A 26,648-nucleotide genomic window follows, 5' to 3' on the forward strand; every position below is an offset into this window, starting at 1 on the left:
ATCAAAGCTCCAAATATATCTCCTACCACACCAGAAGCTGTCTCCCTTTTCTGAACACGATGTGATTCAGACAGCCTTGGAAATTTCTTTAAGTCGTCTAGTTGGTAAACCTTTGGGAACACTATTCCCAAATAACACCTCCCATACCATCCTTTAGGAAGACGATAATAGGCATTGAGTCCACAAATATAATATACTCCAGGAATAACTGGATCTTGTCCATTCAGCATGAACGTCCACTTAGATTGAAATGCATATGTATGTTTACATTCACTCGTTCCAACAAAAACTGTGTCATAATATGATGGAAATCTATGTATACAAAATCTTCCTACATGCAATGTAAACAAAGCTATTTTCCCTTGTGTCTTTATTGCAGCAAAAGCATAATTATCTACAGACGTCCTTTCGTGTAATTCCCTCTCTAATTTCTCCTTCATTTCATTCTTCCTATCATCAGTGCGGTCTAAAAATTCTATTTCTACTGGTGAAAGCAAGCATGTAAGGTTCTCTCTATGTGCGTGAGCTGTGTGAAAAGGTGACATCGGTTCGAAGAATTCCCTCATTAATTTGGCATAATAATCTCGAGCTATCTTACTTAAATGCCCTATTATGGGGACATATGCAAAAGTAACATCGTAATTAGTATAGAAATAATGAATGTCTTTTTGAGCATAAAATCTGGAAGCTACTATACTACATGTAATTCCATACGTAAGAGGCATGCTGTGATACGTTACCCCTTCCACTACTGAGGTAGGTATTTGTGTACACACATAACAATCTTTCGCATCCATGGTCTCAACATACTCACTCAGTAAGCGATAGAAAATGTTAGATGAAAGTTCCTTCTTATCATGCAAGTGTCTCTCGTCTTGCTCGAGTCTCTTCAGAGCTGTTAGTTCAGTAACGATAATAGGTTTAGAAGTAGAAGCATCATTCGTCTCACTCTCACTTTTACCATGCATTCCAAGAACTATTGCTACAATTATTAGTACGCATGCGGTTATTAAGCCTATACACATGTATTTACAATACTTCATTTTACGCCCCTGTGTAGTGAAGCTAGTCATGATCTGTATAGAATCAGAAAGCTGAAGACACTTTATCAAAGCGTGTTTGCAGGTATTTTCAAAGCTGAACGAGTTCAATGTTCACACAGTTTCTTTAGCAGCTTAGTCTCTTATCGGTTAGCAGCGTTGTCTCAAAATCGGTTTCAAAGTCAATCAAGTTAGCAATGTCTTAGCCGGTTGAAAAATCAATCAAGTGATCAATGGTTTCAATCAACAGAGTCCATAAAGTTTTTACTTCCAAAATGAAGTTCTGCCTCCTCGTTCTCAAGACTGAGGGATACGAATTCGTCTGACCAATCGTTATTGGCTACGTATGCCCACTCCGGACCGGAATACCTCCTGCTTGGTATCCTTTTTCTTTTGAATTTTGCATCTCTCTTTGATTCTTTCTCACTGGTACTTTCCTCTTTGGCCAAGTCCTTTTCTTCACTTGATGTTGGTGCTACAACAGACACTTCCTTTCTTTTCTCTTTCACTCTTGGCCCTTCACTGTCGTTCAACTTTTCTCTAGTTCTTAGTTTTACTGGCGATATGCTTGGTCTTCTTTTTGCACTGTGTCCACTTGATGGACCTGCAATCTCTTCTGAAGGAATTTGAGCAGTTTCGTTCTGTTCTGCCTTGTCCCCTCCTTCTGGGGAGTCAATCAGGTTTTCCTTTTCTTTTTCGGTATCGTCTGCTTCTGGGAAAGCCCTCCTCTGATCAGGCTCTCCTGCTTCTTCACCTGTTTCGAGCCCTTTGTCACCGTTACTTTCTTCAGGCTCTTTGTCACTTTCAGCTGCTTCAGGCTCTTTGTTACCTTCAGCTGCTTCGTCGCTGTCTGAGGCTCCTCCTTGGCCTTCCCCAAGTGAATCAGTTGCTTCGTCCTCAGAGAATATTTCTCCCTCCTCTATTTCTGCCTGTTCGCTTCTAGTTCTGTTTCGCTCTGCCTCAGCGCTTGGTACTTTGTTATCAGGTACTGGTAACTTCAGCGCTTCAACTTCCTCATCTGTGGGACACAACACCCTCTTTGTGTGACTGGCGTGAATCCAGTTGGGAACTCCCGCACACTTCACAGCGTGGTAGTCGTAAAAATCACTTGGAAAGGTCCTTTCCAACGGGGTTCCAAACACGACTTCCTCACGTACTTCTTTATCACGACCCAGTCACCTGCTTTCAGGGCGTGTCCTGGACCTTGGATCGGTGGCAAGGTGGTTGCCTCCACCTGGTGAGAGAAAGATCGAACCACATCAGCTAGACCTTTGCAGTAGTCTAACACCATATCATCTGTAATATTCAAAAGCGCATTTGCAGGAACTGCTGGAAGTCTCATAGCCCTGCCCATGAGAATCTCGTGTGGGGATAGTCCAGTCTTTCTGTCAGGGGTGTTTCTCATTGACATTAGTACCAAAGGCAATGCGTCAGGCCATTTCAAGTTTGTTGATGCGCATATTTTCGCCATTCTTGATTTCAATGTGCCATTCATTTGCTCCACTAGACCTGATGCTTCAGGGCGGTAGCTACAATGCAGCTTTTGCTCAATGTTTAGTGCTGCACAAAGCAATTTTATTACTTCATTATTGAAGTGACTTCCCCTATCTGATTCTAAAGAGATCGGGAATCCGAAACGTGGTATTAATTCCCTCAAGAGTAGTTTTGCAACTGTGAGACTGTCATTTCTGCGTGTAGGGTATGCTTCAATCCAGTGACTAAAAATGCACACAACCACCAACACATACTTCAAGCCTCCATGCACAGGCATCTCAATGAAGTCCATTTGCATCCTGCTGAATGGACCCCCTGCTCTTCCAATGTGGCTCAAATTTACTACTGCTCCCTTCCCTGCGTTCATCTGTTGGCAAATGACGCAACGGTGGCAAACTGCTTCAGCAACTTGATGGAATTTAGGGTTAAACCAATCAGTTTTGAACAACCTAATCATGGCATCCCTCCCAAGATGAGCTTGTCCATGGTAAAACCTGGCTATCTGTGTCAAAAGGCTATTTGGAAGAACGAATTTCCCTTCACTTGAAACCCATAATTCATCTAGTCTCTTTACACATTGTGATTTGGTCCACGAGAGTTTCTCATCCTCACTGACATCATTCTGTAAGGATTTCAATTCGTCCATCATATCTATCACCTTTAGAGCGAATATTTCGCTTGGTTCGAGTTCTGGTTCACTTATCAAATTCCATTCATCCCTAAGCAATATACAGTTCAATGCGCAAAACCTTGCGACTTGATCCGCATATCCATTTCCCAGAGAAACATAATCTTGTCCCTTCGAATGTGCACTGCATTTTACCACTGCTACTTCTCCTGGTAGTTGGATGGCATGTAACAATTCTTTTATTCTTTCGCCATTTTTCACTGGCGATCCTGAAAAGGTCATAAAGCCTCTCTGTGACCACAATTGTCCGAAATCATGCACTATTCCAAACCCGTACTGGCTGTCAGTGTAAATGGTAACTTTCATCAATGCAGAGAGTTGGCAAGCTCTAGTAAGGGCTACCAATTCTGCTACCTGTGCAGAGTAAACTCCTTGAAGCCAAGATGCTTCCAAAACACCTGTTACTGTGCATACAGCGTACCCTGCTTTCAATACACCCAGTGCATCTCTTAAACATGAACCATCGACAAAAATAATTTGATCATTTTCTTCCAATCGGGTATCTTTGATATCAGGTCTTGGTTTGGTGCAAAATTCAGTCACCTGAAGACAGTCGTGCTCGATGTCGTCAGCGTTCTCAATTTCAGCATTTTCACTGGGAAACAAGGTTGCTGGATTCAACGTAGTGCACCTTTTCAGCTGCACATTAGGTGATCCCAGAATTATTGTTTCGTACCTTGTGAGTCTAGCACCAGTCATGTGCTGTGTTCGGGAACGTGTCAAAAGTATCTCGACTGAGTGAGGGACCATGACTGTTAAAGGGTGTCCCATCACTATTCCTTCACTCTGAGTGAGGCTGATACCAACTGCGGCTACGGCGCGCAAGCACCCTGGCAGTGCTGCTGCGACCGGATCCAATGTAGCTGAAAAATACGCTACTGGTCTGTTTATGCCACCATGGGCTTGGGTCAAGACAGACAAGGAACATGCATCACGTTCATGACAAAACAATGTGAAAGGCTTTGTGTAGTCAGGCATACCTAAAGCTGGAGCCCTGCACATGCATTCTTTCAATTCAATAAAAGCATCCATCTCTTCTCCTTTCAGTTCAATTTCATTCAATGCATCCTTCTGGGTCAGTTTCAGTAAAGGTTTTGCTAGGGTTGAGAAGTTGGGAATCCATTGGCGACAGTAACTCACCATTCCCAAAAACTTCCTCACCTCCCTCCTCGTCTTTGGGGGACTCATTTGAAGTACACTTGTTATTCTTTCCTTGATTATTCTCCGTGACCCTTTTTCTATTTGGTGACCCAAATATTTCACTTTCTTCTGACAGAACTGTAATTTTGAAGGAGACACCTTGTGTCCATTCCTTCCCAAATGGTTCAATAGGGCAATGGTGTCGGCTGTGCAGTCACTTTCTGTCTTCGATGCAATCAGTAAGTCATCAATGTACTGTACTAGGGTTGACTCGAATGGCAATTCTAACGCTTCCAAGTCTTTCTTTAGAATCTGATTGAAAATTGACGGTGACTCCGAAAACCCTTGAGGAATTCGACACCAACTGTAGACTCTGTCTAAAAATTTGAAACAAAAGAGAAATTGGCTGTCCTCATGAAGAGGCACCGAAAAGAATGCTTGTGACAAGTCGATGACTGAGAACCACTCGGCATCACAAGGGACTTGAAACATTATCACAGCTGGATTTGGTACTACAGGGCAGCATTTAATTATGATGTCATTTATTTTCCTCAAGTCCTGCACAATTCGGACCTTTCCACTTGGCTTTATTAGTCCCATGATTGGTGAGTTACATGGACTGCTTAACACTTCTTTCAGTACTCCCTGTTTTACAAACTCGTCAATGAGTTGGGCGACTTTCATGAGGGTGTCTTGTGCCATATGGTACTGCGGGGTCTGGGGAAAGGTTACATTGGGTTTACAGCCACTTTCACTGGTTCCACTCCTTTCACCAATCCCACCTCTTTTCCTGTCATATCCCACACTTCTTTTCCGACTGTTTCTTGTAACTCAGTAGGAATATCTGCTTCAGTAATCATTGGGTAAAGGGTAATCAGGGGATATTCTTCATCGACAGTTTCTACTTCGTCCCCTTCTACACTGTCCTCTTCTTCCCCATCACTGCTCGTCTGAATTTTAATTCCATCGTTTGAACACATAATCGAACATCCCAATTTGCACAATAGGTCTCTCCCTAACAGTGATATCGGGCTTGAGTCACATACCACAAAATTATGTGTCCCTTGATAGTTACCAATTCTGACTTGTACTGGATCTGTGATTGGGTTCGTCAGGTACCTATTTGCTACTCCCACCACTTGAACCGTTCTCCCTGAAAGTGGCAAATTTGGTACTTCAATGCTCCTAACAGTGGAACGTGTAGCTCCTGTGTCAACCAAGAATGAAACGCGATGACCCATAACTCTTCCCTCCACATACGGACCCTTTTGATCAACTTCCAAAGATGCTGCAAGCACACAATTTCCCTCCTCATCTGAACTTTCACTCTCCCATGCATCGTTTATTCCACTCTCGCTGTGTAACGGGAATTGGTGTACTGTGTCATTTTGACTCATTCCCTGACCCGTGACCTGTTGAGGAAGCATTGCTTGCTGCTGATTCATTGGTGCTAAGGGTATTTGCATTTGCTGATTAGGTACCATAGGAAACTGCTGTTGCATTGGCTGCAATTGTGTCATTTACACACGAGGCATTTGCACCTGTTGCGGTTGCATGGGTTGTAGACCCTGCATCTGATTCATATTGTTTTGAAAATTTGGGTTCGGACCTCTCAGTTTCGGTCCTCTCATAGTCTGAAATGCATTGACATCATTGTTTTGCTGACCTACACCTTCCTGCACCATCATTGGGCACTCCCGTTTCCAATGCCCGACGATTCCGCACGTGTGACATGGCATCACCTTCTTCATTGCCTGTATACCATTTGGAATCATAACGGTATTGAAATCAGGACCATTATTCACAAAACCTCCTCGACCTCTGCCTCTCATCTGCGGCTGAAACATAACATTTCCCTGTTGCTGCTGCTGCGGCATCTGTTGTTGAAAACCTTGCAAACCTTGTAAACCTGTCTGAGCTGCTCTGAGCTGCATCACCATCACCTTTTCTTTCAATCTTTTCTGCTTCGTCTCAATCTCATCACTGCAGTATTTTGCATAATTCAACACTTCATCGATCGACTTTGACTGCCAACAAATCAAATGCGATTTAATCATCTGGCTAATTTCGGGTCTCAGCCCTTCCACAAACCTGAACACAAAATGGAGCATGTCTTTTGGCTCAATCGTTTCCGTGCCACTGTAATTTTTAAACGCTTTCAACAACCTCTCATAATACGCGTGTATAGATTCTTTAACCTCTTGAGCGGTCCTGTCAATCCTTTGCCAATCCACATTTTTCGACGCAACCTTGGTTTTCAAGTGCTCGATCACCTTGTGGTACAAACTCATTACCATAGGTGATGGCGCACCTGTGTCCCTATCTCTCTCTGGTTCACTCGTCGGCCAACCTACAGCCCTTTGACAATCTTCCCACAAATCAGCCGGAACCACAATTTCAAATAAGGTATTCAGGTCTTCCCAGAGACACTTCGCGAGTTTCACAAATCTATCCGTTTGTTGATACCACTCAATCGGCTTCTCTCTTAATTTGGGAAAGTCATCCGTAAAGGATTGAATATCGCACCTGTGCCATGGTACATGCACAAGTTTTCCCCCTGCTGTCTCTCTCATTGGTAGCATGGTTATCAGATCGTCATTCTGTTGTTTTTTCTCACTTCGTTCTGAAGTGTTTTCCTTCTTTTTATCCTTTTTCTTGACCCACCTGCTTTCCCACTTGTCTAAACATCTCCAAACCTGTGCACTCTGCAGTATCTCTTTAAGGTGTGTTTTCATCCCTGCGGATCTCATGTGTTCAAAATCTTTTGTCTCGAAGTCTAACCTGTAACTTCTGCTCAGGTGTTTGGTCTTACCTATATCGATTTTGTTTCTGTCTGCAATTTCTTGTAACTTCTTATGTATGTTGCTCACTTCTCTTGTAATCCTAGGGCACATGTATCTTAGTTCTTCCTCTGTGTATGATTCTAATCGGTTCAAACCCATTGTTCCCTCTACCAGTTCATCTGCCTCCATGCCCAACCTTATTTTATTCAGGTATTCTTCTCCCTTCCTGCTTGATGTACTCTGTGGGGAGTTCAGGCTGTTGAACCATTGTGTTAACTGTTGTGCGTTCAGTCCCATCAATGTAGCAGTTACATCAACTGCCATCAACGGTTTCTGTAATGTTTCAGTCTGTGAGGTTAACGGTACTAATAGTGGTGGATGTGACCTTACCACGGTTGACGGAGCGCAAATTGGAATTGGACTAAATTCTGACAAGGACCCAGATCCATTTGGCAGTGCCGCTATCGAAGTTGTCTCTGGAGTGGTTTCTATGCATCTTCTCCCTGTCCCATTCTGTATCATTAACCCTTGGTCGCTGGTGCTTGAATTTGCCTGTATGTACAGTGGTACTGGTGGACCTACAGTGATAGGTAGAGATATTGCATCTGGATTCTGTCTGTTCCCCGAATTCTGTGGCATGTTAATCCCCACATTGTGGTTCATCATTGCTGGCATACCTAACTGGCTTTCTACCACTCGCACTTCTGGTGTCTGCTTTTGGGGCATCGAGAACTGTGTTGATTCAGCTTGAATCAATGTCGGTCTCTGATAGTTTTGTCCTCCCTGCGCCATTGAATCGGAAGTCATTCCCACATTATGCTCATCGCAACAGTGCCTTTGAACCTGTGGCTGATAGTTATCAGCAGGTTTCAATGTTGGCACGTCTGGGTACATTCTCTGAATCCGTGGTATTCGTGGTGAGAAAGGCATGTCAGAGCTGCTCGGTCTCTGAGATACTCTCAAATTTGGTGTTACATTACCCTGTATTGGTTCAGGAGGGGCAGTACTAATGCTTGAGCCTTTTTCGCTTTCCACGTATGGTGGTGGGCGATCATTCAGCAATTGTATAATGAACTCCTCATCATCTGACTCGTCTCCCCTTTTCGAGTTTTTATCGCTCTCTCCTTCTCTGGACTGACTTCTGTTTGTCTTACAGGTGGCTTTCCTTCCTTCCGTCTCCGCTTCCTCGGTAATCGCTGGAAACAATTTAATCCCCTGCAATACGTCTGATCTCCAAACCTTTTGTGTGCTGTCCCATCTAGCATCCGCTAGTGTCTTTTCTACTTTTCTTATTCTTGTCTCAAATTTCTTTTGTTGTTGGTTTCTAGCTATTAGCTCCCAAATTGCTAATGCCTCAAACTGTGCTGCCTTGGAGGTACTTTCATGTCGTATAGCGCAAATCTCAGGTTTTCTAAAACCCTTAGGTTAAACGACCCGTGGATAGGGAACGCTACACTTCCATGTTTCTCTGTTAATTTGCACCATTGTTTTAACCATAGACATGGCGCTACGCCCTTTTCTTCAATGACGATGTAAGCTGGTGTACCCTCAGGCGGTGTTTCTTCTCCTACATTTGCTTTAATATAAACATCTCCCCTCATGGCACTCTTAAATGCTTTGAAAAATTTCATCTTTCCGTCTTTTGTTTTTCTAAAATATGTAATCAATAAGTGACTTTAATTCCCGGAATACTCTTCGCTTGCCTTTCCCCTTCCAATTGCGCTTCACAGACTGCGTCCAATCTGTGCGCGACCCTTCTCACCAACCGACCTATCCCAGCGCGGCTCCTAGTGACGTCACACTCACACACTGCGGCTGACAAAGTCCCGCGGCTTGTCCTCTTTTCATTCGGCTTCACTCATAAACTAATTTCTGCAATATAACGCAAGCACTTTACCAAAAGAATAAAACAGATCTGTCGGTTTACTACAGGAAAGGTACTACAATCGCTTCAGAAACCTTAGGGATTTTTCACTAGCCTCGGCAGTTATTCCATCTTTCTCGGTTTCCCACTTTCGCAAGCAAAATTTGACCCGCAAACTTTACTCTCAACTGATCAATGAACTATTCTAGTGCACTTTAGAATTCGTCAAATCTCAAAGTCGAAATTTTCTTTCACTCTGCAACATTCATACCGACTTGTTGACCATGCCCGATCAACCTATTAAACCGACCAGATCACAACATCAAACAAGTGTCACATACACTTTTCAACATACTCCGGAGTCTCTTGACCTCGCAGGGCCTGTCTCAACATCAACAACCACGTGGACAATTTTTCTGCTCAAAGCGCTACACACACGTGAAGTTCGACGACTTCCCTACTCTCACACCTTTGGAGGAACACTCCTCTAATATCTTTTAACTCCTTAAATCCTCACAGACTTCTCAATTAATCTGCGGCGATAAGCTGTGCAAGCGCGAAACCCTAACTTCACTCATACCGTCACTAGAAACGCTGAGACCATTCTCATACCTTCATGTTCCTCATTCGCAAGCTCCGAGATCCCGGGAAAGTCATTGGGGACTTAGGGCATCATCATCTCTCCAACTTGTTTTATTAAAGAAAATTCTAACCTGACTCTGTCTATTGTTCGGATGGGGTCCCAAAGGGCTAAACCATCCTCTGCTACAATCTACTGATAACGCGTCCAGTCTTTATAAATTACCTGTATCTGGACACGTTGGAGGTCGGTGAATCTTTTAACCGAGTCGGGCTCTCCTCATCCTCAATAGTCGAGACACTCAGATCAATAATCAATAACTGTTGTAATCGGTAATCAGTACTCAATTAATAGATCAATATAACACATCAGAAATCAATAACAGTTGGTATTTCGGCGCACCATGACCTTTCAGTCATGAATAACCACACCAGTTTATTAAAAGTTAGTGAATTTATTTCCCTATATTAACAAAGCTAGCACGATATATATATGTCTCAAAACCAATTGATATATGTATATGAACATTACTAGCTGTCCATAACGGCGGAAGAAACGCAATCTATGTAAAATCTGAATGATGATACACTCTGTTATAGCAATGCAAATCACCAATGTGACTAACTGTATTTGACTAATTGCATACATTCGGTCAGCATAACAAGATTTCAATTCTTCATGATACATTGAATGAATATCTCGACTAACCTCTAATTAGCATTGGCATGTGGGACTTCATGCAAAACGAATTTAGTCAACACAAATTTGGAAAACTTCTAGCTAGGACCCTATCAAAATAGCAGTTGGTACCTAAAAGGAAAAACACAATGCATAATACATTTATCCTTTCATATTTACCAAATACAATCAGCATTCAAGATAAGTCTTCGTCCTTCAGGTACTGGTTGATCAGCATGGGGCAAATTTCAAAGGGGGCAAAGTTAAGGGCAAGCTTCCTTGCAACGGCAAGGAGAGTGGGGCAAAGTTACTGCATGGGCAAGACGGGGGCAAATTAAAGTTAAAGTCTCTAGGGTGAGAATTCTTAAAGTCTCTTTCTCTCAGATAGAGAAAAGGGCATCAGGGTGTCGTCCAAAATGGAGTCTGGCATCAGGCTTCAAACTGGCATCGAGGAAAATGGCTGACTTCTCTTTGTCCGGTGGGTTTAAGTAAGAAACATTCCAAATTCTGTAGGGTCTTCCATTGGAGGGTTCATAGGTTGGCTTCAAATTGTCCAATCAAAAATTGTCTTTTACTAGCGCCCATTTATGCATACACTGTCCTTGGAGCCTTGGAACACAAATTGTATCATGGTTTGCCAATTATTTTACTACTGTATCTGTACCTTCATTGTCCGCACCTGCAGAGACTGACCTTGTATCAAAGGGGATGTAACCGGCCTAGCACGAAACCTTGGAGATAAGTGTACCAGCCAGTTTCTACTGGAAAAATACAACTTCAAGCAAGAATATATGTTTCATTAGTTCAAGGGAAAAAATCACGCAGTTAGAATTTGAAACCAAGCAACTAGGCCAAAACCTGTACTAAATTTAAGCTAAGCAAAACAGTTTTCAAACAAGAAATCATGGCATACATTTGCGATTATGACGGATTACTACATTTTAATACTTCATGATTAATAAAGCTCGTTTAGAATGATGGCGAACTACCCCGAGGGCACATTTTCCCTCGTACATTATTTCTTTAATTAAAATCACATTTCAATATATATATCGATTACACGGTATACATGAATATATGTCGGACCTTCTTTTTCTGCGTCATCAGAGGCATGGGACGTGCTCAGAAGGCCAACACAGCAGTGGCGAAGGATGGGAAAACCCTGAATGAGTACTTCACGAGAGGCCCAGGATCCACGGCTAGAAGCCCAATCACTATCACGGGTAAAACACTTGGTAAGCCCATCAACCAGGACGAAGGCTCTCATGGTACCCATGGTGCCTGGGAAACACCCAGAAAGAGGGGATTTATATGTTTGAAGCTACAGAGGATATCCTACATGTAGAATAGTTGGTCATACAACACCACGAAATAAATCTTACAATGCATAAGACGGCTGCCTTGAGCAAAAACCAGACAGAGCAATACCAGAAATGAATGCGTCCACCCTAGCAATTGAGAAAGTCAGGAGTTCAGAGGTGAGATGGGGAATGTACCTAATGTGATAGAGCTGTCTTCGACTTGATTTGCAAGGCTCCATCCGGATGATATAGATAACATCGAGAAACTGGCCTGATCGGCGGGGCACACATCCGCACAACAAAAAATAGGCCCAGGGGTGACCATTGTGGAGTTACATATAGAGGAGTGCATGGGGGGGGGGGGCGGAAGGAAAGCTGTTTGTGCACCTACAGCCTCAAGGGACCCAGGAAGGGTCAGAAGGGTCAGAAGGAGATAGCACAGGACCATGGACTGATACAAGCCCGGACTGCATAAGCTGCATAAGTCCAGTTAGCCGGCCATATGCAAGCACCATTGAAAATAAGGAGATCCAGTCAGTCAACAGCACCTAGAAGGTTAACCTCAAATCAAGCCCATCCTGCTATAAGATATATAACACCCAAGAAAAGTTACTGACAACAATCAATGCCACCCTCTTAGCAGCCACAAATGCCCTCACTTTGCAATCACACAATGGACACAATGCAAACCATGGCACTCGCAATAGCAAATATAGCGGAAAAATCGGAAGCAATGAAAGAAACTATAAGTTTAAATGGATGCCATAGTAAGAACATAGTGGTGAAGCTATCAATGCTACCGGAGGTCCTTACAACAATGATCAGGGACTTGCAAAGTCTAAAGATGACAGGATAAAGCGAGGACGATGGTGCAGAACAGAGCACTAAAACCATCAGTTGGAGAAACAGATCAGGGAGAGCAAGGGGCAAAACCGAGAGATAAGGCCAGACTCTAATACATCACCATAACAGAGGACAGCAAGGAGCAGACACACTCGACAGAAATAAACAACAGTATTGGGAAAGACGTCCAGCCAATGAATAGGGTCTTTGCAGATCAAACCAACATGAGCAGCCCAAGGGACAGGAATAACAGTAATGTGTCCAACAATAATAACAATGAGAATAATAATAAAAGCGATCAGAAGGCCATTAATTACAACAAGGAAAAAAAAACACTAACGAGGCGAGGGACAAAAAGGTTGCAGAAGAGGCAAAAAACATGGAGGCTGGTCCTCACACAAAGCAGCTGAGAGCAAAACCTGGGTGAAGGAAGGGACACAACAGCAGAAGGAAAAGCAGGTTCAAATCTCTTCCCGATATTTGTGAAAAAGAGGACCCCCCAAAGCGATGAAAAAACAACCACTGCAAGCGCACCTGGTATTTAGTAAGTAAACTTACAAGGGGACGCGTGTAGGCCGATGAACCTTTTGAATCGCATGGAGTATCCTAGCCATGCAGTGACTACCGTACTGGTAGATAACATCAATAATAAAAAAAAAAACATTTATGGAAAGCAACTTTAAACCATAAAACTCAAGAACAACCACTACTCAGGAAAAAATTAACAATTTTTATTCATTATTGATTACAATTCTAATCATCCGTTAATTCAATCTTTATTAGTCACTCTTTATTAATCCGTAAATAGAGGTACATTATTCTCAAAGAAAACATATGCGACAATGCAATATCATAGCTATGAATACAAGCACTAAGAATGTAATTCAGCAATTTAGTTCGTCAGTCATTTGTCACCGTCAACGCCACCTCTAACAGCCTACCTAACCAAGAGTAGCATTAGCATGTGGATCTTCATGCGAAAACAATTTAGAGAAAACATAAATTTAGAAAAATTCTACCTAAGTGAGAATATCTATAAACAGCGCAGTTGGTACCTAGAAGAAAAGGCACAAAACCATCAGTCACATTTTCATAGCTACCTATCCAGGATGGATCAGCAACAAGTTAGTCTTCGTCTTCAGGTCATCAATCATTCAGCTACTGAACAGGCTCACAAAGTATAAAACCAATATCAGCACCTCGGACAGCGTCTCCTGACGTCATCAATTCCAGCTAAATTCTGAAGTCTTAGGGCCAGATGTAGAAAGCTGTTTGCATGGTGCAAACTGCGAAAATCGCAGTTTGCGCCATGCAAAAAGCCTTTTGCGATGCAAATTCACAATTTGTGAGTCGGTACCGACTCGCAAATTGTGAATGCGACTTGCAAATAGGAAGGGGTGTTCCCTTCCTATTTGCGACTCGCATCGATATGCTAAATTGCTTTGTGACCGCGAATGCGGTCGCAAAGCAATTCGCAGTTACCACCAGTGTCACACTGGTGGTAACCCATTCGCAAAAGGGTAGGGGTCCCCATGGGACCCCTTCCCCTTTGTGAATGTTGCCAAAAAGGGGTTTTCAGAGCAGGCAGTGGTCCATTGGACCACTGCCTACTCTGGAAAACCGAAACCAAAAGGTTTTGTTATTTTTTTTTTTGCAACTCGTTTTCCTTTAAGGAAAACGGGCTGCAAAATAAATAAAAAAAACTGCTTTATTTAAAAAGCAGTCACAGACATGGAGGTCTGCTGACTTCAGCAGGCCACCATCCCTGTGAGTGCAGGGACTCGCTATGGGGTTGCAAAATGCGACCCACCTCATTAATATTAATGAGGTGGGTCTTTGCGACCCCATAGCGAGTCGCAGATGGTGTCTGAGACACCGTTCTGCATCAGGATTTGCGATTCTGAAATTGCGAGTCGCACCGACTCGCAATTTCAGAATCGCAAATTCTGACATTGCTACATCTGGCCCTTAGCCCCTTGTCATGACTTATTATTAGGGTCTCCCAGTCTATCCCACTAATAGCTGATTTGTCAGTCGGTCGACAGATATGACTCTAACCTATAGTTTTTATTTACCAAATCTTTTAATTTGCGTACAGTTTATTTCACAGAAAGCTGATCAGTTCTTCTTGCGATGAGGAAATCATCCGGCTCTTCAGGTATCAAAATTGATGTATATGAATCTCCAGTCAGTGCCTCTATTGTTCAAGTCCTTGGAAAGTATATTTAGCCTACACTACACATAATTGTATTAAATTGTCTTCATCATCTTCTGTCCGTCAGTACATTGCAGAATGTGCTAGCTAATCAACTTGAACTCTGAGCGGTTCAAGGTCTCTGTCCCCGGTTACCAGTCCTTTGCAAGGCGTTCAAATTCTCCATGTTCAGAGCGAGCAAGGCCCAGTGGAACAAGGCCTCTGGTTCAGCTAACTTAACAATACAAGACAAAGGTTATACATTTCATCATGACATATTACTACATTTTTCTCATATATTTTCATTATTTTGCATATTTAATCACTTTATTACATATGGTGATCACTCTCCGAGGACACATTTTCAAACATGCACGTTATTTTCTGCTATTAATATCTCAATGCATTTTTCTCATTAGTAAACACTCATATAAGTAATTAACAATTTCTTAATTAACATATCTGCTCCAAAAGTCCCTCCTCTGATGACTAAATATGTCATCACACCCTTTCTTAACAACAGTTTACAATTCTGTCTCAGATGTATTTTGCCTTCTCCTTGATCTTTCTCTATAAATTCTTCTCCTAGGTGGTTCTTCCCTCCTCTGACCATTCTTAGATTTCCTTAATTTTATTTTTTGCCATCATTTGCATGTACCCCATAATCCTAATATGGAAACAATCACAATTAATATTCCCTGGACAATTTTCCACAATACCCCATTCCAAATTTGACTAAACCAACTACCCACAGAAGCAAGTCCATTTCCAACCTTTTCCCAAACTCCTGGTTCCTTCAATTCTTTCAAATCCTTACTCAAATTAGTTAAGTTAGTAAGTAAGACTCTTATCTCCTTATCATTGTTAGGAATGTAAGAACAACAATGCCTAGCATTAATCATTTTACAGACTCCGCCGTCTTTCGCCAAAATGATGTCTAAAGCAAGCCTATTTTGAAGGGTCACAGCTCTAGCCGCAGCCAATTCAGTATCTAACAGGAGTATTGCCCCTGTAAAGTTTGTCAGCATGTTATCCACAATAGTAGACAACTTTTGTATCTTAATTGCATTCAGAATAACTCCTACAGAAGGAATTACAGCACCAAAAATATCTTCCACAATTGCAGAAGAGATTTCCCTCCTCTGACGCTCATGATGTAATTTAGTCACTTTCGGGAATTTCTTTAAATCATCTATCAGATAAATTTTAGGGAAAACTATCCCCAAATAACATGTCCCATACCATCCTCTAGGAAGACGGTAATAAGCATTAAGTCCACAAATATAGTAAATTCCAGGGATCGCAGGGTTCTGACCATTCAGCATAAAAGTCCATTTACTATGAAACAAAAACACATGCCTACATTCACTCATTCCCTTTTAAAGTGTCAGTGCGTGATTTCGGCCTATATATACAAAGCTTCCCTACATGTAGTGCATCTAAAGCTAATTTCCCTTGCGTTTTAATAGGAGTGTAAGCATAATCATTTTTATACATTCTTTTTTCCAATCCCTTCTCCAATTTCTCTTTAAATGCCTTCCTTCTGTCTATATCATGCTCCCTAGCTACGTTTCTCAAATGTCTAATAATAGGAACAAAGGAAAACATGACATCATGGTTAGAATAAAAATATTGGATATACTCTTGGTTATAGAATCTGGTTAGTAGCAGACTACACGTTATGCCATAAATTAAAGACAAGTTATGATATGTAACCCCTTCTTCAACAGAGGAAGGAATTTGCATACACACAAGACAATGCCTTGCATCCATTGTCTCCACATACTCACTCAACAACCGATAGAACACATTAGAAGAAAGTTCTCCTTGAGCATTAGTATAATCATGCAAATATGTTTCGTCTAATTTAAACCTCTCTAAAGCTGTTAGTGTAGTAGTCTCAGGAACAGAAGCAGCAGTAGCCTCCTTCATTTCATGAACAGACATACCCACAATCATTATTATAAACATTATTCCACACATAATTGCTATTCCAACACTCAAATACCTACAATATCCAATATTTCTAATGCAGTCATTTAATTCAGCCATGAACTGTAAAGAATCAGAAAGTAGAATCAACTCTTAGATAAAGTGCAACAGGAAAAATAAAAAATGAAAAAATAAAAATGTTTCTTTCTCACAGTTCAGTTTCACACACAGGAATTCTTTCTCCTTGTCAAAATCGATTAACAGCTTGTCACATCCAGGTTTTCAATTTTTCACATCAGGTTATCAATGTCTTTTCTGGTTTTATTTCAACAGTCTTTTTTCAGGTTTCTTCAGATTAGTTCAACAACTCAGTCTATCAATTCCCTTCAGGTTGCATCAAAGTACTGATTCAGAACTTCTCTGTCAAAACAAAAGGACATGAACTCGTTCTGACATTCACTTGTTGACGCATATGCCCACTCAGGACCTTCGATTTGCCACTCTTTTTCTTTATAACCTTCACTTAATTCTCCTTCACTCAGTTCTTCTTTTCTCGTAGCATCCACTTCTTCCTCTATTGGTTCATTTATAACCAATTCCTTCTTCTTCCCAATTCGCGATTCAGGCCAATTATCTCCTTTTCTTGCTCCTTCAGTCAGTATTCTCCTCAGAATTGGACTCTTCTCTTTTTCTTTTTGTGTGGTGTTTTCTCTTGATGGACCTGCAACGGGTTCAGGAGGAGTCGGACCACTTTGATCCGCCTCAACTCTTTCACCCTCTAGATCTGGCACTTGCTCTGTATGTCTTTCAGCACCGTCTGCTTCTGGCAGACCCCCTTCTGTACTCAGTTCTTCTGCTGCATCCGCTGAGTTAGACTTTTGCTCACCCTCCTGTAATTCTGCACTCTCGTCTGTTACAGGGGTGATTGACCCATCTTCCACCAACTCAGGATCAATCCCAGGTTCGATTTATTCTGGTTCTGGCTCAGGTACAGCCACCTATTTCGCAGTTGTTGGTGCTCTCAACAACACTTCTTCATGTTCTTGCGGGCTCACCACTCTCTTTGTATGACTTGTGTGTATCCATTTCAGCAGTCCTGCACACTTTACAGCTGTCGTAGTTGTCAGCACCACTTGGTATGGACCCTTCCAACACGGCTCTAAACAAGTCTTCCAAACATGCTTTTTGATGATGACCTAATCTCCAGCTCTCAGATTGTGACCTGGGTCATGGATGGGTGGCAGGGTGACAACCTGCACCTGCTGAGAGAAAGATCGAACCACATCAGCCAGACCCTTGCAGTAGTCCAACACCATATCATCAGTAATATTGACAAGAGCATTGGCTAGAATTGCTGGCAACCTCATTGCTCTACCCATGAGGATCTCATGGAGTAACAGTCCTGTCTTCCTGTCAGGTATATTTCTCATTGACATCAATACCAAAGGTAATGCGTCTGGCCATTTCAGATTTGTTGCGGAACACATCTTGGCAATTCTTGATTTCAATGTACCATTCATTTGCTCCACCAACCCGATGCTTCAGGACGATAACTGCAATGTAACTTCTGCTCACTGTTTAATGCTGCACACAAGAGTTTGATCACTTCGTTATTGAAGTGTTTTCCCCTATCTGATTCTAAAGAGATCGGAAATCCGAACCTTGGTATTAGCTCTCTAAGCAACAGCTTTGCTACTGTGAGACTATCATTCCTTCGTGTGGGGTATGCTTCAATCCAATAGCTGAACACACACACAATCACCAACACGCACTTCAATCCACCACATGCAGGCATCTCAATGAAGTCCATCTGCATTCTGCTGAATGGTCCTCCTGCTCTTCCAATGTTGCTCTAATTCACCACTGTCCCTTTTCCCACATTTAGTTGCTGACAAATAACACACCAATGACATACTGCCTCTGCTGCCTGTCTGAATTTTGGATTGAACCAATCAACCTTAAATAACCTGACCATAGCATCCCTTCCAATATGTGCCTGGCCATGGTAATAGCGGGCCATCTGAGTTAACAAACTATTTAGCAACACCATCTGACCCTCCTCAGAAACCCAAATCTCATAAGGTCTTTGAACACATTTGAGTCTAATCCAGCTTCGCTTCTCTTCTTTATCTGCATTCTCTTGCAATGTTTTCAATTCTTCCAATGTGTCAACTACTTTTAAAGCAAAACTTGTACAATTATTTTCTTCTTCAGGCATTAGTTCCCACTTGTCCTTAAACGATATACAGTTCAATGCGCAAAACCTTGCGACTTGATCTGCATATCCATTTCCCAATGAAATGTAATCCTGTGTCTTTTGGTGTGCACTGCATTTCACCACAGCAATTTCTTCAGGTAACTGTATTGCATACAACAACTCTTTATTTTGCTCGCCATTTCTCACTTGGGTTCCAGTAGAGGTCATAAACCCTCTCTGTGACCACAATTGGCCAAAACCATGAACAATTACAAATCTGTATTGGCTATCAGTATAGATTTTGACTCTTAATCCTGCAGAGACATAGCAGGCTCTAGTAAGAGCTACTAATTCTGCCACTTGTGCAGAGTATACACCTGGAAGCCATGAAGCTTCTAATGTGCCTGTAATTGTGCACACGGCATATCCTGCTCTCAGTGTGCCTGATCCATCTCTGAGACACGAACCATCAACAAAGACAATTTGGTCATTTTCCTCTAAACGAGTGTCTCTAATATCAGGCCTTGGTTTTGTACACGGCTCAGTCACCTCAAGACAATCATGTTCAATATCTTCCTCTTTTTCAATTTCAGCAATATCACTTGGAAGCAAAGTCGCTGGATTCAACACTGTCCATCTTTTCAATGTTACATTTGGAGCACCCGGTATGATCGTCTCATACCTTGTCAGTCTTGCACCCGTCAAATATAGCGTTTTCGTCCTTGTCAGTAAAATCTCAACAGAGTGTGGTACCATTACTGTCAAAGGGTATCCCATGACTACCCCCTCGCATTGGGAAAGACTTTGACCAACTGCGGCTTCTGCGCGCAGGCCACCTGGTAAAGCTGCTGTGACCGGGTCCAAGGTAGCTGAAAACTAGGCTACTGGGTGATAAGCACCTCCATGGACCTGTGTCAAAACAGACAAAGAACAAGCATCACGTTCATGAAAAAACAATGTGAAAGTCTTTGTGTAATCAGGCATTCCCAGCGCTGGAGCTCTGCACAAACTCTCTCTCAATTCAGTGAATGCTTTCATCTGATCTTCATCTAGGGTAATGGGATTTGTAACTTCCTTATGTGTCAACTGCTGCAAAGGTTTAGCAATTTCAGCAAAATTCAAAATCCACTGTCTACAGTACCCCACCATTCCCAGAAACATTCTGACATCTCTCTGTGAAGTCGGGGGACTTCGCTGCAGAATCATGGTAATTCTCTCCCTTGAAATTCTCCTCAATCCCTTCTCAATCTGGTGTCCCAGATATTTTACTGATTTCTGGCAACACTGCAGTTTCACAGGTGAATCTTTATGTCCGAATTCTCCCAAATGGTTCAACAGGGCAGTTGAGTCATGTTTATACTCGTCCCTTGTTCTGGATGCAATCAACAAATCATCAATATACTGCACTAGAGTCAATTGGTATTGCAATTCTAATGACTCTAGGTTCTTTTTCAAGATCTGATTTAACATAGATGGTGACTCTGTATACCCTTGTGGAAGCCTGCACCAGCAGTAGACTCTGTCTAGGAATTTGAAACTAAAAAGAAACTGACTATCCTCAGGAAGTGGCACAGAAAAGAAAGCTTGTGACAGAGCTACCACTGTGAACCATTCTGCATTGCAAGGAATCTGAAACAGTATCACTGCTTGATTGGGCACTACCGGACAACATTTAACCACCATGTCATTCACTTTTCGCAAGTCCTGCATATCACGCACTTTCCCACATGGCTTCTTCAAGCCCATTATCGGTGAATTACATCGGCTGCTTAACACTTCCTTCAAAACTCCTTGTTTTAAAAAGTCTCAAATTATTTGTGCCACCTTCATCAAGACATCTTGTGGCATGTTATACTGTGGAAGCTGCGGGAACACTGCATTGTGCTTCAGAGTGATTTTAATCAGCTCTACCCCCTAAATCAGACCTACTTCTTTCCCTGTCAAATCCCAGACTTCCTCCTTCACTGTTCCTTGCAAGTCTGCATGCAATTCCTTCACAGTAAACATTGGGAAAAATTAAATCAATGGGTATTCTCCATAAGCGTTGTGAACCATCATTTCAGTCACCTGTTCTTCCTCATCGACACTATTTGTCTGGACTTCTATCCCCCTGTCCGAACAATTAATGGAGCATTTTGTCTTACACAGTAGGGGCCAGATGTAGCAAAGGTTTTTTCCCATTCTGTGTCAATGGAAAAATGTGTTCGTACATATGGCCCTAAGTCTCTTCCCAGTAGGGATATTGGACTTGAAGCGCACACCACAAATCTATGCAGTCCTTGGTAATTTCCAATTTCAATCTGCACTGGTTCTGTGATTGGGTTTGTCAACTGTCTATTCTCCACTCCCGCAACTTGAACTGTCCTGCCTGAAAGAGGTAAATTTGGGACTTCAATGCTCCTCACTGTAGAGCGTGTAGCCAAGAGTGAGACCTTGTAGCCCATCACCTTTCCCTTTACAAAAGGTCCTCTCTGATCTACTTCTAGGGAAGCGGCAAGCATACAAGCTCCTTCATCCGAACTGTCACTCATCCATTCTTTGTTTATTTCATCCTCACTGTAAAATGGAAACTGATGCACTGTGTTATTACTACTGTCTTGTCTCTGACCTGTGACCTGCTGAGTAAGCATCACCTATTGCTGCTCAATCGAGGTTTGAGGTATCTGCATTTGCTGTCTAGGTACCATGGGGACCTGCTGCAGTACTGGTTGCAATTGGGTAAATTGTGCATGTGGCACCTGCATTTGCCTCACCCATAAGAAATTCTGCCCTCGATTCTGAACATTAGGAATAAATCCTTTAATTCTTGGGACCTTCACAGTTTGAAATGTACTAATGTCACCTTGCTGAACAGCACCATCTTGCGCCATCAATGGACACTCCCGCTTCCAGTGTCCCACATTTCCACACAAATGACACGGCAACACCTTTTTCATCCCTTGCATGTCATTCTGAACAACCACAGTCCCTAAGTCCGGACCACGCATCATGTCAATTCCACGTCCTCTACCCCTCGCTTGAGGCTGAAACATAACAGCTCTCTGCTGCAGCGGCATAGGTGGTACTATGGCTCCCTGCACTCCTGTTTGAGCTGCTTTTATTTGCATCACCATTGCTTTTTCTTTCAACTTTTTGTGCTTTAATTCAATAGCATCACTACAGTATTTTGCATATTGCAACACCTCATCAATCGGCTTTGCCTGCCAGCAAATCAAATGATTCTTAATCATTTGCCCTACCTCTGGTCTCAAACCTTCGACAAACCTGAACACAAAATGCAACATGTCTTTCGGCTCAATTGCTTCCTTGCCACTGTACCCCTTGAATGCCTTTAACAATCTTTCATAATAGGTGTGTATTGACTCTTTAGACTCCTGAACTGTCCTATCAATTCGCTGCCAATCAATATTTTTGGGAGAAATTATTGTCTTCAGGAACTCAATCACCTTATAAAAGTTTTTCATTACCTCAGGTGAAAGTGTACCTGTTACTCTGTCCCTTTCTGGTTCACTTGTCGGCCAGTCTACTGCTCTCTTACACTCAACCCACAAGTCAGCTGGTACCACTATCTCCAATAGCGTGTTCAAGTCATCCCACAGACATTTGTTGATACCACTCAACCAGTTTCTCTCTCAATTTTGAGTAATCATTTGTAAGGGACAATATGTCACTCGTGTGCCATGGAACATGAACAAACTGCCCTCCTGGTATCCCTCTCATCTGGAGCATCTTTACTGACTCCCTTTCTTTCTGAGCATCTTCAGACTCCTCTTGTGAATCCCGTTTACATTTATCTTTTTTCTTTGCCCATCTACCTTCCCACTTCTCTAATGCTCCCCAAATCTGAGCACTCTGCAGCAATTTTCTCAAATGTGCCTTCATTCCTGCTGATCTCATGTGTTCAGAATCTTTTGCTTCAAAATCTAAAATGTAACTATGTATTAAATGCTTAGTTTTCTCAATGCTGATGTCATGCTTCTCTGCTAGCCCTGCCAATTTCTGATGTATTTTACTCACTTCTCTTGTAATCTTTGGGCACAAATACCTCAGCTCTTCCTCAGTGTAGGATTCTAATCTGTTCACACTCATCGTTCCCTCAACTAGCTCCGTTTCTTCTATATTCAGCCTTACATGATTTATCTGGTCTTCGCTCTTGGATGCATTTTGAGGAATGTTTAAACTATCTAACCATTCACTTATTTGCTGGACTGACAATACTTGTAATTAAATGTTACTAGCATTTGGCACTGATATCTGTTGCACCACTGCACCTGAAGCTTGCGGCATCAAATGTTTCAAACTCTGACTCGCATTTGGGCCGTTCAATGCATCTGGAAGCGCTACAAGTGGACTAAGATCCATTAAAGGTCTAGATCCACTGAAAGTCTGACCTGCGGATGATATCATCTGCACAGGATCACTTACTCCCCTTCTCACAATGCTCTGTGACATCTCGTTCTGCTCTCCTGCATTTGGTTTCTTTTGCGCAAATAAGGGTACCGCTGGACCAACAGTAATTGGAAGCGATATTGCACCTGGAGCTGCCCTAACACTCGTACCTTGTGAAAATGTTACCCCCATTGCCTTATTCATAACTGGTGTAACATCTGACTGTGTTCCTGTCATTGGTGTAAACTTCAGCAAACCCTGCACACAGTTATATATACCTAGTGGGGGCATATATTTTGTGTAAAGGATAGGTGGAGCATCAGAAGCCGTAAAAATGCACAATCTCGGCAATAAATGAACTTCAGTTCTTTCGTTTAATGAAAGACACTCACGGTTCTACATAGTCCAAGATGGCCGCCACGATTTTAATAGATCCTGATGCGGTACATCTTTTGACTTAAGGGATTTTGGCTCCGGGGCAAGATGGTCTGCTTATTGGTTGCCCACACCTGGGAATGATGAGTGGGTGGTGGTCTACTTAAATTCTGGTTGCCTCTGCTGCAATTGGTTTGTTGGATTACTCTGCAGATTCACGAATGGGGGCAACTACGAAATATCGCAATAAGGGGAGTTGGTGAATCGTCTGCATTACTTTGGGAAATTACAGTAGGTACCTTTATAACCCATTGGTGGGTGATGTGTAGTGAGTGGACGTAAGATTACTTTTGGAATAGGGTTTGAAGTCGGTGCAGATTGAGCTTAACAATTATACTAGGTTTAAATAATTAGGATCAAATATTTATATGGAGAACAAGATTGTAATCTTGATTTAGTGCTTTCAAATTGGATGTAATTAAAGAGTTCAAACCATAGTTATATATAATTTTCTCATGGATGTATTGATAAATTCGGGTATCTGGTAATTCCAGTGTGGGATACTACTAACGATTCAAAAAAATGTGGAGGATGTGGTATTCATTAACGAATGTGCAAAACAAATTTCTGTGATTTTGACATCCTTTCTTATGGGTAGAATTATGACGGAGGTTATTGATGGCTTAAAGACATTAGTATGGCTCACCAGGGGTAAAAACGATTAAGGTAAACACTTAAAAACATGTGAAGTGGTGCTGTTTTTGTTTTATATTAGATGCACAATGGGTGATTCCAAGTCTACGAAAGAAATACAGGATATGACAAACCAGTCTGAAATGGATTAGGTATGTCAAAAATGGCATATTTAAAACAATTGGGGAGTTGTTGAATCGGCTGCATTACTTTGGGAAATTACAGTAGGTACCTTTAAAACCCATTGGTGGGTGACGTGTAGAGAGTGGATTTAAGATTACTTTTGGAATAGGGTTTGAAGTTGGTGCAGATTGAGCTTCACGATTATACTAGGTTTAAATAATTAGGATCAAATATTAATATGGAGAACAAGATTGTAATCTTGATGTAGTGCTTTCAAATTGGATGTAATAAAAGAGTTCAAACCATAGTAATATATATTTTTCTCATGGATGAATTAATAAATTTGGGTATCTGGTAATTCCAGTGTGGGATACTACTAACGATTCAAAAGAATGTGGAGGATGTGGTATTTATTAACAAATGTGCAAAACAAATTTCTGTGATTTTGACATCCTTTCTTATGGGTAGAATTATGACGGAGGTTATTGATGGCTTAAAGACATTAGTATGGCTCACCAGGGGTAAAAACGATTAAGGTAAACACTTAAAAACATGTGAAGTGGTGCTGTTTTCGTTTCGTATTAGATGCACAATGGGTGATTTCAAGGCTACGAGAGAAATACAGGATATGACAAACCAGTCTGAAATGGATTAGGTATGTCAAAAATGGCATATTTAAAACAATTGGTTAGACATGTTAGTTTATGTACAGGTAGTTACATGCATATATATAAAAAACTTCAATTCAGGTGTTAAATAAATGTGTGGTGAGTTCTGTCTACATTTGGGGATTATCATGTTGTAATGATATAGTAGGGATTGACACTTATTGTTTTTTTATATGTCACCCTCTATGCACATGAGGTCAATCATAAGTTGGTTATGTCAGGTATGTCTGATTATGTTACTTTGTAACATTGGTAATTATTTTGGAGATAAATTGACAAATTCCCTTGCTATTCTTTCTAGATGTTGAGTTTTACTTGTTTGTTTGCACACATACAGTATATGTAGTTATTTATATTCATGTCTGTCTATATGTACAGATAATTTATATTCTTTGAATACATATGTTGTTGGTATTTGTCTCTTGTTGTTTGTGTATTCAATGTGTGTTATATATGTTATGTTACAGCCGTGAAGAAGTCCTATGTTGGAGGACGAAACGCATTGGCTGTTGCTGTTATAATTTTATATATTACTGAAAAAGAGAAAGAGAATAAAGAGAAGGCTTCTCATAATCTCACTTAAAAGGATTGGGCTTCTTAAAACAAAATATTTTTTTGAAGGGTGGTGCACTACCATTATTCTTTATGATTTGTGTTGTATAAACACAGACTTTCAAGATGTGCAATATTTGAAGTTAATTTATTTGTGAACCTTGCTAACATTATTTTATCTTTCCTCAATTTTCAATAGTGAAATGTTTGCTGATAAAATAGTTAAGATAACATTTGCTCATTGTGATAGTTAAAAAGGAAAGCAGGGACTCATAAATATGTAATCGAACAAATTAGTTAGGAACTATTTAATGACCGAGAAAAATGTTAAGCTTAGAATTATATATAAAAATATATGTATACACACACACACACACACACACACACACACACACACACATACGTTGTGGGAAACTAGCACCTTGTTGCAGTATCCCCCTACTTTTTGTCTGATTTCTGAATGTAACTTGGACTGGAGTGCACCGGTATCCTGCTAACCATGTTCCCAGTGCCAGTGTTCTTTCCCTAAAACATTGTAAAAGTAATTTGAAACACCTTTTGCTGCCGCTATAAGTACCTAGTAAAAAGTACTTAGGTACCCACGGCATGGGGTACTAAGGGAAGGCCCCTGAGGGCAGCAGCACTAATTGTGCCACCCTCTATGGCCATGCAGCCAGATGCACCGAACATTGCCATAGCAGGCTGAGTATGTTATGGGTAAGTCACCCCTCTAGCAGGTCTTCCAGCCCTAAGGATGGGTGCAGCATATTATATGTGAGGGAATAATTGCATGAGCAATATGCCCCCACTGTGTCCTTGCCAAACCTGGGACATAGGGGGTCATTCTAAGTCTGGCGGGCGGCGGAGGCCGCCCGCCAGACTTCCCCCTCCGAAATACCGCTCCGCGGTCGAAAGACCGCGGAGGGTATTCTAAGTTTTTCCCTGGGCTGGCGGGCGGTCGCCAAAAGACCGCCCGCCAGCCCAGGGAAAAACTCCCTTCCCAGGCTGCGCCGCCTTGGAGGATTCAATAGGGCGGCGGTACACTGGCGGGAGACCGCCAGTGTTGCCGGTCTGAACGCGGCTTTACCGCCGCGGTCAGAATGCCCTGCGGGGC

This window comes from Pleurodeles waltl, chromosome 12 (genome assembly GCF_031143425.1).
Source record: "Pleurodeles waltl isolate 20211129_DDA chromosome 12, aPleWal1.hap1.20221129, whole genome shotgun sequence".
Taxonomy (NCBI): domain Eukaryota; kingdom Metazoa; phylum Chordata; class Amphibia; order Caudata; family Salamandridae; genus Pleurodeles; species Pleurodeles waltl.